Source organism: Triticum aestivum, unplaced genomic scaffold, assembly GCF_018294505.1.
Source record: "Triticum aestivum cultivar Chinese Spring unplaced genomic scaffold, IWGSC CS RefSeq v2.1 scaffold140664, whole genome shotgun sequence".
Taxonomy (NCBI): Eukaryota; Viridiplantae; Streptophyta; class Magnoliopsida; order Poales; family Poaceae; genus Triticum; species Triticum aestivum.
Window position 1 is genome coordinate 1,083 of NW_025228190.1, and position 10,680 is coordinate 11,762.

The 10,680-nt window shown below is 46.8% G+C and overlaps 22 non-coding genes across 22 annotated transcripts; all 22 read left to right on the plus strand.

The window, feature by feature from the left end:
* The first annotated feature begins 51 nt into the window (after nucleotides 1-51).
* On the plus strand, nucleotides 52-172 carry LOC123173606 (5S ribosomal RNA). Its single transcript, XR_006486375.1, has one exon. It is a non-coding gene; the product is annotated as a 5S ribosomal RNA (ribosomal RNA).
* Nucleotides 173-542: 370 nt separating this feature from the next.
* Nucleotides 543-661, plus strand: LOC123173584 (5S ribosomal RNA). The gene has a single exon (XR_006486351.1). It is a non-coding gene; the product is annotated as a 5S ribosomal RNA (ribosomal RNA).
* A 371-nt stretch (nucleotides 662-1,032) lies between these two features.
* On the plus strand, nucleotides 1,033-1,151 carry LOC123173560 (5S ribosomal RNA). Its single transcript, XR_006486328.1, has one exon. It is a non-coding gene; the product is annotated as a 5S ribosomal RNA (ribosomal RNA).
* Nucleotides 1,152-1,521: 370 nt separating this feature from the next.
* On the plus strand, nucleotides 1,522-1,640 carry LOC123173614 (5S ribosomal RNA). The gene has a single exon (XR_006486382.1). It is a non-coding gene; the product is annotated as a 5S ribosomal RNA (ribosomal RNA).
* A 372-nt stretch (nucleotides 1,641-2,012) lies between these two features.
* On the plus strand, nucleotides 2,013-2,131 carry LOC123173650 (5S ribosomal RNA). Its single transcript, XR_006486399.1, has one exon. It is a non-coding gene; the product is annotated as a 5S ribosomal RNA (ribosomal RNA).
* A 371-nt stretch (nucleotides 2,132-2,502) lies between these two features.
* LOC123173599 (5S ribosomal RNA) lies at nucleotides 2,503-2,621 on the plus strand. The gene has a single exon (XR_006486368.1). It is a non-coding gene; the product is annotated as a 5S ribosomal RNA (ribosomal RNA).
* A 370-nt stretch (nucleotides 2,622-2,991) lies between these two features.
* Nucleotides 2,992-3,110, plus strand: LOC123173620 (5S ribosomal RNA). Its single transcript, XR_006486388.1, has one exon. It is a non-coding gene; the product is annotated as a 5S ribosomal RNA (ribosomal RNA).
* Nucleotides 3,111-3,481: 371 nt separating this feature from the next.
* LOC123173588 (5S ribosomal RNA) lies at nucleotides 3,482-3,600 on the plus strand. Its single transcript, XR_006486356.1, has one exon. It is a non-coding gene; the product is annotated as a 5S ribosomal RNA (ribosomal RNA).
* Nucleotides 3,601-3,964: 364 nt separating this feature from the next.
* On the plus strand, nucleotides 3,965-4,083 carry LOC123173627 (5S ribosomal RNA). Its single transcript, XR_006486391.1, has one exon. It is a non-coding gene; the product is annotated as a 5S ribosomal RNA (ribosomal RNA).
* A 370-nt stretch (nucleotides 4,084-4,453) lies between these two features.
* Nucleotides 4,454-4,572, plus strand: LOC123173571 (5S ribosomal RNA). The gene has a single exon (XR_006486338.1). It is a non-coding gene; the product is annotated as a 5S ribosomal RNA (ribosomal RNA).
* Nucleotides 4,573-4,938: 366 nt separating this feature from the next.
* LOC123173524 (5S ribosomal RNA) lies at nucleotides 4,939-5,057 on the plus strand. The gene has a single exon (XR_006486294.1). It is a non-coding gene; the product is annotated as a 5S ribosomal RNA (ribosomal RNA).
* A 371-nt stretch (nucleotides 5,058-5,428) lies between these two features.
* LOC123173519 (5S ribosomal RNA) lies at nucleotides 5,429-5,547 on the plus strand. The gene has a single exon (XR_006486289.1). It is a non-coding gene; the product is annotated as a 5S ribosomal RNA (ribosomal RNA).
* Nucleotides 5,548-5,918: 371 nt separating this feature from the next.
* Nucleotides 5,919-6,039, plus strand: LOC123173607 (5S ribosomal RNA). The gene has a single exon (XR_006486376.1). It is a non-coding gene; the product is annotated as a 5S ribosomal RNA (ribosomal RNA).
* Nucleotides 6,040-6,409: 370 nt separating this feature from the next.
* LOC123173597 (5S ribosomal RNA) lies at nucleotides 6,410-6,528 on the plus strand. Its single transcript, XR_006486365.1, has one exon. It is a non-coding gene; the product is annotated as a 5S ribosomal RNA (ribosomal RNA).
* A 371-nt stretch (nucleotides 6,529-6,899) lies between these two features.
* LOC123173563 (5S ribosomal RNA) lies at nucleotides 6,900-7,018 on the plus strand. The gene has a single exon (XR_006486330.1). It is a non-coding gene; the product is annotated as a 5S ribosomal RNA (ribosomal RNA).
* Nucleotides 7,019-7,388: 370 nt separating this feature from the next.
* On the plus strand, nucleotides 7,389-7,507 carry LOC123173616 (5S ribosomal RNA). The gene has a single exon (XR_006486384.1). It is a non-coding gene; the product is annotated as a 5S ribosomal RNA (ribosomal RNA).
* Nucleotides 7,508-7,879: 372 nt separating this feature from the next.
* On the plus strand, nucleotides 7,880-7,998 carry LOC123173547 (5S ribosomal RNA). The gene has a single exon (XR_006486315.1). It is a non-coding gene; the product is annotated as a 5S ribosomal RNA (ribosomal RNA).
* A 364-nt stretch (nucleotides 7,999-8,362) lies between these two features.
* Nucleotides 8,363-8,481, plus strand: LOC123173459 (5S ribosomal RNA). Its single transcript, XR_006486233.1, has one exon. It is a non-coding gene; the product is annotated as a 5S ribosomal RNA (ribosomal RNA).
* A 373-nt stretch (nucleotides 8,482-8,854) lies between these two features.
* LOC123173598 (5S ribosomal RNA) lies at nucleotides 8,855-8,973 on the plus strand. The gene has a single exon (XR_006486367.1). It is a non-coding gene; the product is annotated as a 5S ribosomal RNA (ribosomal RNA).
* A 371-nt stretch (nucleotides 8,974-9,344) lies between these two features.
* LOC123173564 (5S ribosomal RNA) lies at nucleotides 9,345-9,463 on the plus strand. Its single transcript, XR_006486331.1, has one exon. It is a non-coding gene; the product is annotated as a 5S ribosomal RNA (ribosomal RNA).
* A 370-nt stretch (nucleotides 9,464-9,833) lies between these two features.
* On the plus strand, nucleotides 9,834-9,952 carry LOC123173622 (5S ribosomal RNA). Its single transcript, XR_006486390.1, has one exon. It is a non-coding gene; the product is annotated as a 5S ribosomal RNA (ribosomal RNA).
* A 371-nt stretch (nucleotides 9,953-10,323) lies between these two features.
* LOC123173479 (5S ribosomal RNA) lies at nucleotides 10,324-10,442 on the plus strand. Its single transcript, XR_006486252.1, has one exon. It is a non-coding gene; the product is annotated as a 5S ribosomal RNA (ribosomal RNA).
* Nucleotides 10,443-10,680: the final 238 nt, after the last annotated feature.

Below are 10,680 nucleotides of genomic sequence, written 5' to 3' on the forward strand. Positions count from 1 at the left end.
AGTGGACCTAGGAGTGGCAAGCATAAGGGACGAAGGTGGGGGTAACATGTTGGATGCGATCATAGCAGCACTAAAGCACCAGATCCCATCAGAACTCCGAAGTTAAGCGTGCTTGGGCGAGAGTAGTACTAGGATATGGGTGACCTCCTGGGAAGTCCTCGTGCTGCATTCCTTTTTAATTTTTTTTGCGCCTCATGACAAACATATCACATGTGTGCGATATATATTAACCCCGTTATATTATTTTTTACATTTGCGATATGTTTTAGCTCGCTGCTCATTGGTCACGCGTCTAGAGGCGGCTTTGTGGCGCGAGGAGCGCGTTCTGAAAGGGGTAAAAAAATACGTGTTGCTGCGGTATAGAGGGAGGGGTGGAAACCGTGGTAAACTCGTCTCCGTGTTTGAGGGGGGGGGAGTAAGTAGTATATATAGGGCATTATCCATTATTAGGCAACGGTTGTAATGGTAGTAAGAATGAGAATCATCTTTGAAGTGGACTCGGGAGTGGCAAGCATAAGGGACGAAGGCGGGGGTAACATGTTGGATGCGATCATAGCAGGACTAAAGCATCGGATCCCATCAGAACTCTAAAGTTAAGCGTGCTTGCGCGAGAGTAGTACTAGGGTGGGTGACCTCCTGGGAAGTCCTCGTGTTGCATTTCCTTTTTAATTATTTTTTGCGCCTCATGACAAACATATCACATGTGCGCGATATATATTAACCCCGTTATATTATTTTTGACATTTGCGATATGTTTTAGCTGGCTGCTCATTGGTCACGCGTCTAGAGGCGGCTTTGTGGCGCGAGGAGCGCGTTATGAAAGGGGTAAAAAAATACGTGTTGCTGCGGTATAGAGGGAGGGGTGGAAACCGTGGTGAACTCGTCTCCGTGTTTGAGGGTGGGGAGTAAGTAGTATATATAGAGCATTATCCATTATTAGGCAACGGTTGTAATGGTAGTAAGAATGACAATCATCTTTGTAGTGGACCTGGGAGTGGCAAGCATAAGGGACGAAGGCGGGGGTAACAAGTCGGATGCGATCATACCAGCACTAAAGCACCGGATCCCATCAGAACTCTGAAGTTAAGCGTACTTGGGCGAGAGTAGTACTAGGATGGGTGACCTCCTGGGAAGTCCTCGTGTTCCATTCCCTTTTTAATTATTTTTCGCGCCTCGTGACAAACATATTGCATGTGCGCGATATATATTAACCCCGTTATATTATTTTTGACATTTGCGATATGTTTTAGCTCGCTGCCCATTGGTCACGCGTCCAGAGACGGCTTTGTGGCGCGAGGAGCGCGTTATGAAAGGGGTAAAATAATACGTGTTGCTGCGGTATAGAGGGAGGGGTGGAAACCGTGGTAAACTCGTCTCCGTGTTTGAGGGGGGGAGTAAGTAGTATATATAGGGCATTATCCATTATTAGGCAACGGTTGTAATGGTAGTAAGAATGACAATCATCTTTGCAGTGGACCTGGGAGTGGCAAGCATAAGGGACGAAGGCGGGGGTAACATGTCGGATGCTATCATACCAGCACTAAAGCATCGGATCCTATCAGAACTCCGAAGTTAAGCGTGCTTGGGCGAGAGTAGTACTAGGATGGGTGACCTACTGGGAAGTCCTCATTTTGCATTCCTTTTTTAATTATTTTTTGCGCCTCGTGACAAACATATCGCATGTGCGCGATATATATTAACCCCGTTATATTAGTTTTGACATTTGCGATATGTTTTAGCTCGCTGCTCATTGGTCACGCGTCTAGAGGCGGCTTTGTGGCGCGAGGAGCGCGTTCTGAAAGGGGTAAAAAAATACGTGTTGCTGCGGTATAGAGGGAGGGGTGGAAACCGTGGTAAACTCGTCTCCGTGTTTGAGGGGGGGGGAGTAAGTAGTATATATAGGGCATTATCCATTATTAGGCAACGGTTGTAATGGTAGTAAGAATGATAATCATCTTTGCAGTGGACGTGGGAGTGGCAAGCATAAGGGACGAAGGCGGGGGTAACATGTTGCATGCGATCATACCAGCACTAAAGCACCGGATCCCATCAGAACTCCGAAGTTAAGCGTGCTTGGGCGAGAGTAGTACTAGGGTGGGTGACCTCCTGGGAAGTCCTCGTGTTGCATTTCCTTTTTAATTATTTTTTGCGCCTCATGACAAACATATCACATGTGCGCGATATATATTAACCCCGTTATATTATTTTTGACATTTGCGATATGTTTTAGCTGGCTGCTCATTGGTCACGCGTCTAGAGGCGGCTTTGTGGCGCGAGGAGCGCGTTATGAAAGGGGTAAAAAAATACGTGTTGCTGCGGTATAGAGGGAGGGGTGGAAACCGTGGTGAACTCGTCTCCGTGTTTGAGGGGGGGGAGTAAGTAGTATATATAGAGCATTATCCATTATTAGGCAACGGTTGTAATGGTAGTAAGAATGACAATCATCTTTGTAGTGGACCTGGGAGTGGCAAGCATAAGGGACGAAGGCGGGGGTAACAAGTCGGATGCGATCATACCAGCACTAAAGCACCGGATCCCATCAGAACTCTCAAGTTAAGCGTACTTGGGCGAGAGTAGTACTAGGATGGGTGACCTCCTGGGAAGTCCTCGTGTTCCATTCCCTTTTTAATTATTTTTCGCGCCTCGTGACAAACATATTGCATGTGCGCGATATATATTAACCCCGTTATATTATTTTTGACATTTGCGATATGTTTTAGCTCGCTGCCCATTGGTCACGCGTCCAGAGACGGCTTTGTGGCGCGAGGAGCGCGTTATGAAAGGGGTAAAATAATACGTGTTGCTGCGGTATAGAGGGAGGGGTGGAAACCGTGGTAAACTCGTCTCCGTGTTTGAGGGGGGGAGTAAGTAGTATATATAGGGCATTATCCATTATTAGGCAACGGTTGTAATGGTAGTAAGAATGACAATCATCTTTGCAGTGGACCTGGGAGTGGCAAGCATAAGGGACGAAGGCGGGGGTAACATGTCGGATGCTATCATACCAGCACTAAAGCATCGGATCCTATCAGAACTCCGAAGTTAAGCGTGCTTGGGCGAGAGTAGTATTAGGATGGGTGACCTACTGGGAAGTCCTCATTTTGCATTCCTTTTTTAATTATTTTTTGCGCCTCGTGACAAACATATCGCATGTGCGCGATATATATTAACCCCGTTATATTAGTTTTGACATTTGCGATATGTTTTAGCTCGCTGCTCATTGGTCACGCGTCTAGAGGCGGCTTTGTGGCGCGAGGAGCGCGTTCTGAAAGGGGTAAAAAAATACGTGTTGCTGCGGTATAGAGGGAGGGGTGGAAACCGTGGTAAACTCGTCTCCGTGTTTGAGGGGGGGGAGTAAGTAGTATATATAGGGCATTATCCATTATTAGGCAACGGTTGTAATGGTAGTAAGAATGATAATCATCTTTGCAGTGGACCTGGGAGTGGCAAGCATAAGGGACGAAGGCGGGGGAAACATGTTGGATGCGATGATACAAGCACTAAAGCACCGGATCCCATCAAAACTCCGAAGTTAAGCGTGCTTGGGCGAGAGTAGTACAAGGATGGGTGACCTCCTGGGAAGTCCTCGTGTTGCATTCCCTTTTTAATTATTTTTTGCGCCTCATGACAAACACATCACATGTGCGCGATATATATTAACCCCGTTATATTATTTTTGACATTTGCGATATGTTTTAGCTTGCTGCTCATTGGTCGTCTAGAGGCGGCTTTGTGGCGCGAGGAGCGCGTTCTGAAAGGGGAAAAATACGTGTTGCTGCGGTATAGAGGGAGGGTTGGAAACTGTGGTAAACTCGTCTCCGTGTTTGACGGGGGGGAGTAAGTAGTATATATAGGGCATTATCCATTATTAGGCAACGGTTGTAATGGTAGTAAGAATGACAATCATCTTTACAGTGGACCTGGGAGTGGCAAGCATAAGGGACGAAGGCGGGGGAAACATGTTGGATGCGATCATACCAGCACTAAAGCACCGGATCCCATCAGAACTCCGAAGTTAAGCGTGCTTGGGCGAGAGTAGTACTAGGATGGGTGACCTCTTGGGAAGTCCTTGTGTTGCATTCCCTTTTTAATTATTTTTTGCGCCTCGTGACAAACATATCGCATGTGCGCGATATATATTAACCCCGTTATATTATTTTTGACATTTGCGATATGTTTTAGCTCGCTGCTCATTGGTCACGCGTCTAGATGCGGCTTTCTGGTGCGAGGAGCGCGTTCTGAAAGGGGTAAAAAAATACGTGTTGCTGCGGTATAGAGGGAGGGGTGGAAACCGTGGTAAACTCGTCTCCGTGTTTGAGGGGGGGAGTAAGTAGTATATATAGGGCATTATCTATTATTAGGCAACGGTTGTAATGGTAGTAAGAATGACAATAATCTTTGCAGTGGACTTGGGATTGGCAAGCATAAGGGACGAAGGCGGCGGTAACATGTTGGATGCGATCATACCAGCACTAAAGCACCGGATCCCATCAGAACTCTGAAGTTAAGCGTGCTTGGGCGAGAGTAGTACTAGGATGGGTGACCTCCTGGGAAGTCCTCATGTTTCATTCCCTTTTTAATTATTTTTTGCGCCTCGTGACAAACATATCGCATGTGCGCGATATATATTAACCCCTTATATTATTTTTGACATTTGCGATATGTTTTAGCTCGCTGCCCATTGGTCACGCGTCCAGAGGTGGCTTTGTGGCGCGAGGAGCGCGTTGTGAAAGGGGTAAAAAATACGTGTTGCTGCGGTATAGAGGGAGGGGTGGAAACCGTGGTAACTCGTCTCCGTGTTTGAGGGGGGAGTAAGTAGTATATATAGGGCATTATCCATTATTAGGCAACGGTTGTAATGGTAGTAAGAATGACAATCATCTTTGCAGTGGACCTGGGAGTGGCGAGCATAAAGGACGAAGGCGGGGGTAACATGTGGGATGCGATCATAGCAGCACTAAAGCACCGGATCCCATCAGAACTCCAAAGTTAAGCGTGCTTGGGCGAGAGTAGTACTAAGATGGGTGACCTCTTGGGAAGTCCTCGTGTTGCATTCCCTTTTTAATTATTTTTTGCGCCTCGTGACAAACATATCGCATGTGCGCGATATATATTAACCCCGTTATATTATTTTTGACATTTGCGATATGTTTTAGCTCGCTGCTCATTGGTCACGCGTCTAGATGCGGCTTTGTGGCGCGAGGAGCGCGTTCTGAAAGGGGTAAAAAAATACGTGTTGCTGCGGTATAGAGGGAGGGGTGGAAACCGTGGTAAACTCGTCTCCGTGTTTGAGGGGGGGGAGTAAGTAGTATATATAGGGCATTATCCATTATTAGGCAACGGTTGTAATGGTAGTAAGAATGACAATCATCTTTGCAGTGGACCTGGGAGTGGCAAGCACAAGGGACGAAGGCGGGGGTAACATGTTGGGTGCGATCATACCAGCACTAATGCACCGGATCCCATCAGAACTTCAAAGTTAAGCGTGCTTGGGCGAGAGTAGTACTAGGATGGGTGACCTCCTGGGAAGTCCTCGTGTTGCATTCCCTTTTTAATTATTTTTTGCGCCTCACGACAAATATATCACATGTGCTCGATATATATTAACCCCGTTATATTATTTTTGACATTTGCGATATGTTTTAGCTCGCTGCTCATTGGTCACGCGTCTAGAGGCGGCTTTGTGGCGCGAGGAGCGCGTTCTGAAAGGGGTAAAAAATACGTGTTGCTGCGGTATAGAGGGAGGGGTGGAAACCGTGGTCAACTCGTCTCCGTGTTTGAGGGGGGGGGAGTAAGTAGTATATATAGGGCATTATCCATTATTAGGCAACGGTTGTAATGGTAGTAAGAATGACAATCATCTTTGTAGTGGACCTAGGAGTGGCAAGCATAAGGGACGAAGGTGGGGGTAACATGTTGGATGCGATCATAGCAGCACTAAAGCACCAGATCCCATCAGAACTCCGAAGTTAAGCGTGCTTGGGCGAGAGTAGTACTAGGATATGGGTGACCTCCTGGGAAGTCCTCGTGCTGCATTCCTTTTTAATTTTTTTTGCGCCTCATGACAAACATATCACATGTGTGCGATATATATTAACCCCGTTATATTATTTTTTACATTTGCGATATGTTTTAGCTCGCTGCTCATTGGTCACGCGTCTAGAGGCGGCTTTGTGGCGCGAGGAGCGCGTTCTGAAAGGGGTAAAAAAATACGTGTTGCTGCGGTATAGAGGGAGGGGTGGAAACCGTGGTAAACTCGTCTCCGTGTTTGAGGGGGGGGGAGTAAGTAGTATATATAGGGCATTATCCATTATTAGGCAACGGTTGTAATGGTAGTAAGAATGAGAATCATCTTTGAAGTGGACTCGGGAGTGGCAAGCATAAGGGACGAAGGCGGGGGTAACATGTTGGATGCGATCATAGCAGGACTAAAGCATCGGATCCCATCAGAACTCCAAAGTTAAGCGTGCTTGGGCGAGAGTAGTACTAGGGTGGGTGACCTCCTGGGAAGTCCTCGTGTTGCATTTCCTTTTTAATTATTTTTTGCGCCTCATGACAAATATATCACATGTGCGCGATATATATTAACCCCGTTATATTATTTTTGACATTTGCGATATGTTTTAGCTGGCTGCTCATTGGTCACGCGTCTAGAGGCGGCTTTGTGGCGCGAGGAGCGCGTTATGAAAGGGGTAAAAAAATACGTGTTGCTGCGGTATAGAGGGAGGGGTGGAAACCGTGGTGAACTCGTCTCCGTGTTTGAGGGTGGGGAGTAAGTAGTATATATAGAGCATTATCCATTATTAGGCAACGGTTGTAATGGTAGTAAGAATGACAATCATCTTTGTAGTGGACCTGGGAGTGGCAAGCATAAGGGACGAAGGCGGGGGTAACAAGTCGGATGCGATCATACCAGCACTAAAGCACCGGATCCCATCAGAACTCTGAAGTTAAGCGTACTTGGGCGAGAGTAGTACTAGGATGGGTGACCTCCTGGGAAGTCCTCGTGTTCCATTCCCTTTTTAATTATTTTTCGCGCCTCGTGACAAACATATTGCATGTGCGCGATATATATTAACCCCGTTATATTATTTTTGACATTTGCGATATGTTTTAGCTCGCTGCCCATTGGTCACGCGTCCAGAGACGGCTTTGTGGCGCGAGGAGCGCGTTATGAAAGGGGTAAAATAATACGTGTTGCTGCGGTATAGAGGGAGGGGTGGAAACCGTGGTAAACTCGTCTCCGTGTTTGAGGGGGGGAGTAAGTAGTATATATAGGGCATTATCCATTATTAGGCAACGGTTGTAATGGTAGTAAGAATGACAATCATCTTTGCAGTGGACCTGGGAGTGGCAAGCATAAGGGACGAAGGCGGGGGTAACATGTCGGATGCTATCATACCAGCACTAAAGCATCGGATCCTATCAGAACTCCGAAGTTAAGCGTGCTTGGGCGAGAGTAGTACTAGGATGGGTGACCTACTGGGAAGTCCTCATTTTGCATTCCTTTTTTAATTATTTTTTGCGCCTCGTGACAAACATATCGCATGTGCGCGATATATATTAACCCCGTTATATTAGTTTTGACATTTGCGATATGTTTTAGCTCGCTGCTCATTGGTCACGCGTCTAGAGGCGGCTTTGTGGCGCGAGGAGCGCGTTCTGAAAGGGGTAAAAAAATACGTGTTGCTGCGGTATAGAGGGAGGGGTGGAAACCGTGGTAAACTCGTCTCCGTGTTTGAGGGGGGGGGAGTAAGTAGTATATATAGGGCATTATCCATTATTAGGCAACGGTTGTAATGGTAGTAAGAATGATAATCATCTTTGCAGTGGACCTGGGAGTGGCAAGCATAAGGGACGAAGGCGGGGGAAACATGTTGGATGCGATGATACCAGCACTAAAGCACCGGATCCCATCAAAACTCCGAAGTTAAGCGTGCTTGGGCGAGAGTAGTACAAGGATGGGTGACCTCCTGGGAAGTCCTCGTGTTGCATTCCCTTTTTAATTATTTTTTGCGCCTCATGACAAACATATCACATGTGCGCGATATATATTAACCCCGTTATATTATTTTTGACATTTGCGATATGTTTTAGCTTGCTGCTCATTGGTCGTCTAGAGGCGGCTTTGTGGCGCGAGGAGCGCGTTCTGAAAGGGGAAAAATACGTGTTGCTGCGGTATAGAGGGAGGGTTGGAAACTGTGGTAAACTCGTCTCCGTGTTTGACGGGGGGGAGTAAGTAGTATATATAGGGCATTATCCATTATTAGGCAACGGTTGTAATGGTAGTAAGAATGACAATCATCTTTACAGTGGACCTGGGAGTGGCAAGCATAAGGGACGAAGGCGGGGGTAACATGTTGGATGCGATCATACCAGCACTAAAGCACCGGATCCCATCAGAACTCCGAAGTTAAGCGTGCTTGGGCGAGAGTAGTACTAGTATGGGTGACCTCTTGGGAAGTCCTTGTGTTGCATTCCCTTTTTAATTATTTTTTGCGCCTCGTGACAAACATATCGCATGTGCGCGATATATATTAACCCCGTTATATTATTTTTGACATTTGCGATATGTTTTAGCTCGCTGCTCATTGGTCACGCGTCTAGATGCGGCTTTCTGGTGCGAGGAGCGCGTTCTGAAAGGGGTAAAAAAATACGTGTTGCTGCGGTATAGAGGGAGGGGTGGAAACCGTGGTAAACTCGTCTCCGTGTTTGAGGGGGGGGGGAGTAAGTAGTATATATAGGGCATTATCCATTATTAGGCAACGGTTGTAATGGTAGTAAGAATGAGAATCATCTTTGAAGTGGACTCGGGAGTGGCAAGCATAAGGGACGAAAGCGGGGGTAACATGTTGGATGCGATCATAGCAGGACTAAAGCATCGGATCCCATCAGAACTCCAAAGTTAAGCGTGCTTGGGCGAGAGTAGTACTAGGGTGGGTGACCTCCTGGGAAGTCCTCGTGTTGCATTTCCTTTTTAATTATTTTTTGCGCCTCATGACAAACATATCACATGTGCGCGATATATATTAACCCCGTTATATTATTTTTGACATTTGCGATATGTTTTAGCTGGCTGCTCATTGGTCACGCGTCTAGAGGCGGCTTTGTGGCGCGAGGAGCGCGTTATGAAAGGGGTAAAAAAATACGTGTTGCTGCGGTATAGAGGGAGGGGTGGAAACCGTGGTGAACTCGTCTCCGTGTTTGAGGGTGGGGAGTAAGTAGTATATATAGAGCATTATCCATTATTAGGCAACGGTTGTAATGGTAGTAAGAATGACAATCATCTTTGTAGTGGACCTGGGAGTGGCAAGCATAAGGGACGAAGGCGGGGGTAACAAGTCGGATGCGATCATACCAGCACTAAAGCACCGGATCCCATCAGAACTCTGAAGTTAAGCGTACTTGGGCGAGAGTAGTACTAGGATGGGTGACCTCCTGGGAAGTCCTCGTGTTCCATTCCCTTTTTAATTATTTTTCGCGCCTCGTGACAAACATATTGCATGTGCGCGATATATATTAACCCCGTTATATTATTTTTGACATTTGCGATATGTTTTAGCTCGCTGCCCATTGGTCACGCGTCCAGAGGCGGCTTTGTGGCGCGAGGAGCGCGTTATGAAAGGGGTAAAATAATACGTGTTGCTGCGGTATAGAGGGAGGGGTGGAAACCGTGGTAAACTCGTCTCCGTGTTTGAGGGGGGGAGTAAGTAGTATATATAGGGCATTATCCATTATTAGGCAACGGTTGTAATGGTAGTAAGAATGACAATCATCTTTGCAGTGGACCTGGGAGTGGCAAGCATAAGGGACGAAGGCGGGGGTAACATGTGGGATGCTATCATACCAGCACTAAAGCATCGGATCCTATCAGAACTCTGAAGTTAAGCGAGCTTGGGCGAGAGTAGTACTAGGATGGGTGACCTACTGGGAAGTCCTCATTTTGCATTCCTTTTTTAATTATTTTTTGCGCCTCGTGGCAAACATATCGCATGTGCGCGATATATATTAACCCCGTTATATTAGTTTTGACATTTGCGATATGTTTTAGCTCGCTGCTCATTGGTCACGCGTCTAGAGGCGGCTTTGTGGCGCGAGGAGCGCGTTCTGAAAGGGGTAAAAAAATACGTGTTGCTGCGGTATAGAGGGAGGGGTGGAAACCGTGGTAAACTCGTCTCCGTGTTTGAGGGGGGGGAGTAAGTAGTATATATAGGGCATTATCCATTATTAGGCAACGGTTGTAATGGTAGTAAGAAAGGCAATCATCTTTGCAGTGGACCTGGGAGTGGCAAGCATAAGGGACGAAGGCGGGGGTAACATGTCGGATGCGATCATACCAACACTAAAGCACCGGATCCCATCAGAACTCCGAAGTGAAGCGTGCTTGGGCGAGAGTAGTACTAGGATGGGTGACCTCCTGGGAAGTCCTCGTGTTGCATTCCCTTTTTAATTATTTTTTGCGCCTCGTGACAAACATATAGCATGTGCGCGATATATATTAACCCCGTTATATTATTTTTGACATTTGCGATATGTTTTAGCTCGCTGCTCATTGGTCACGCGTCTAGAGGCGGCTTTGTGGCACGAGGAGCGCGTTCTGAAAGGGGTAAAAAAATATGTGTTGCTGCGGTATAGAGGGAGGGGTGGAAACCGTGGTAAACTCGTCTCCGTGTTTGAGCG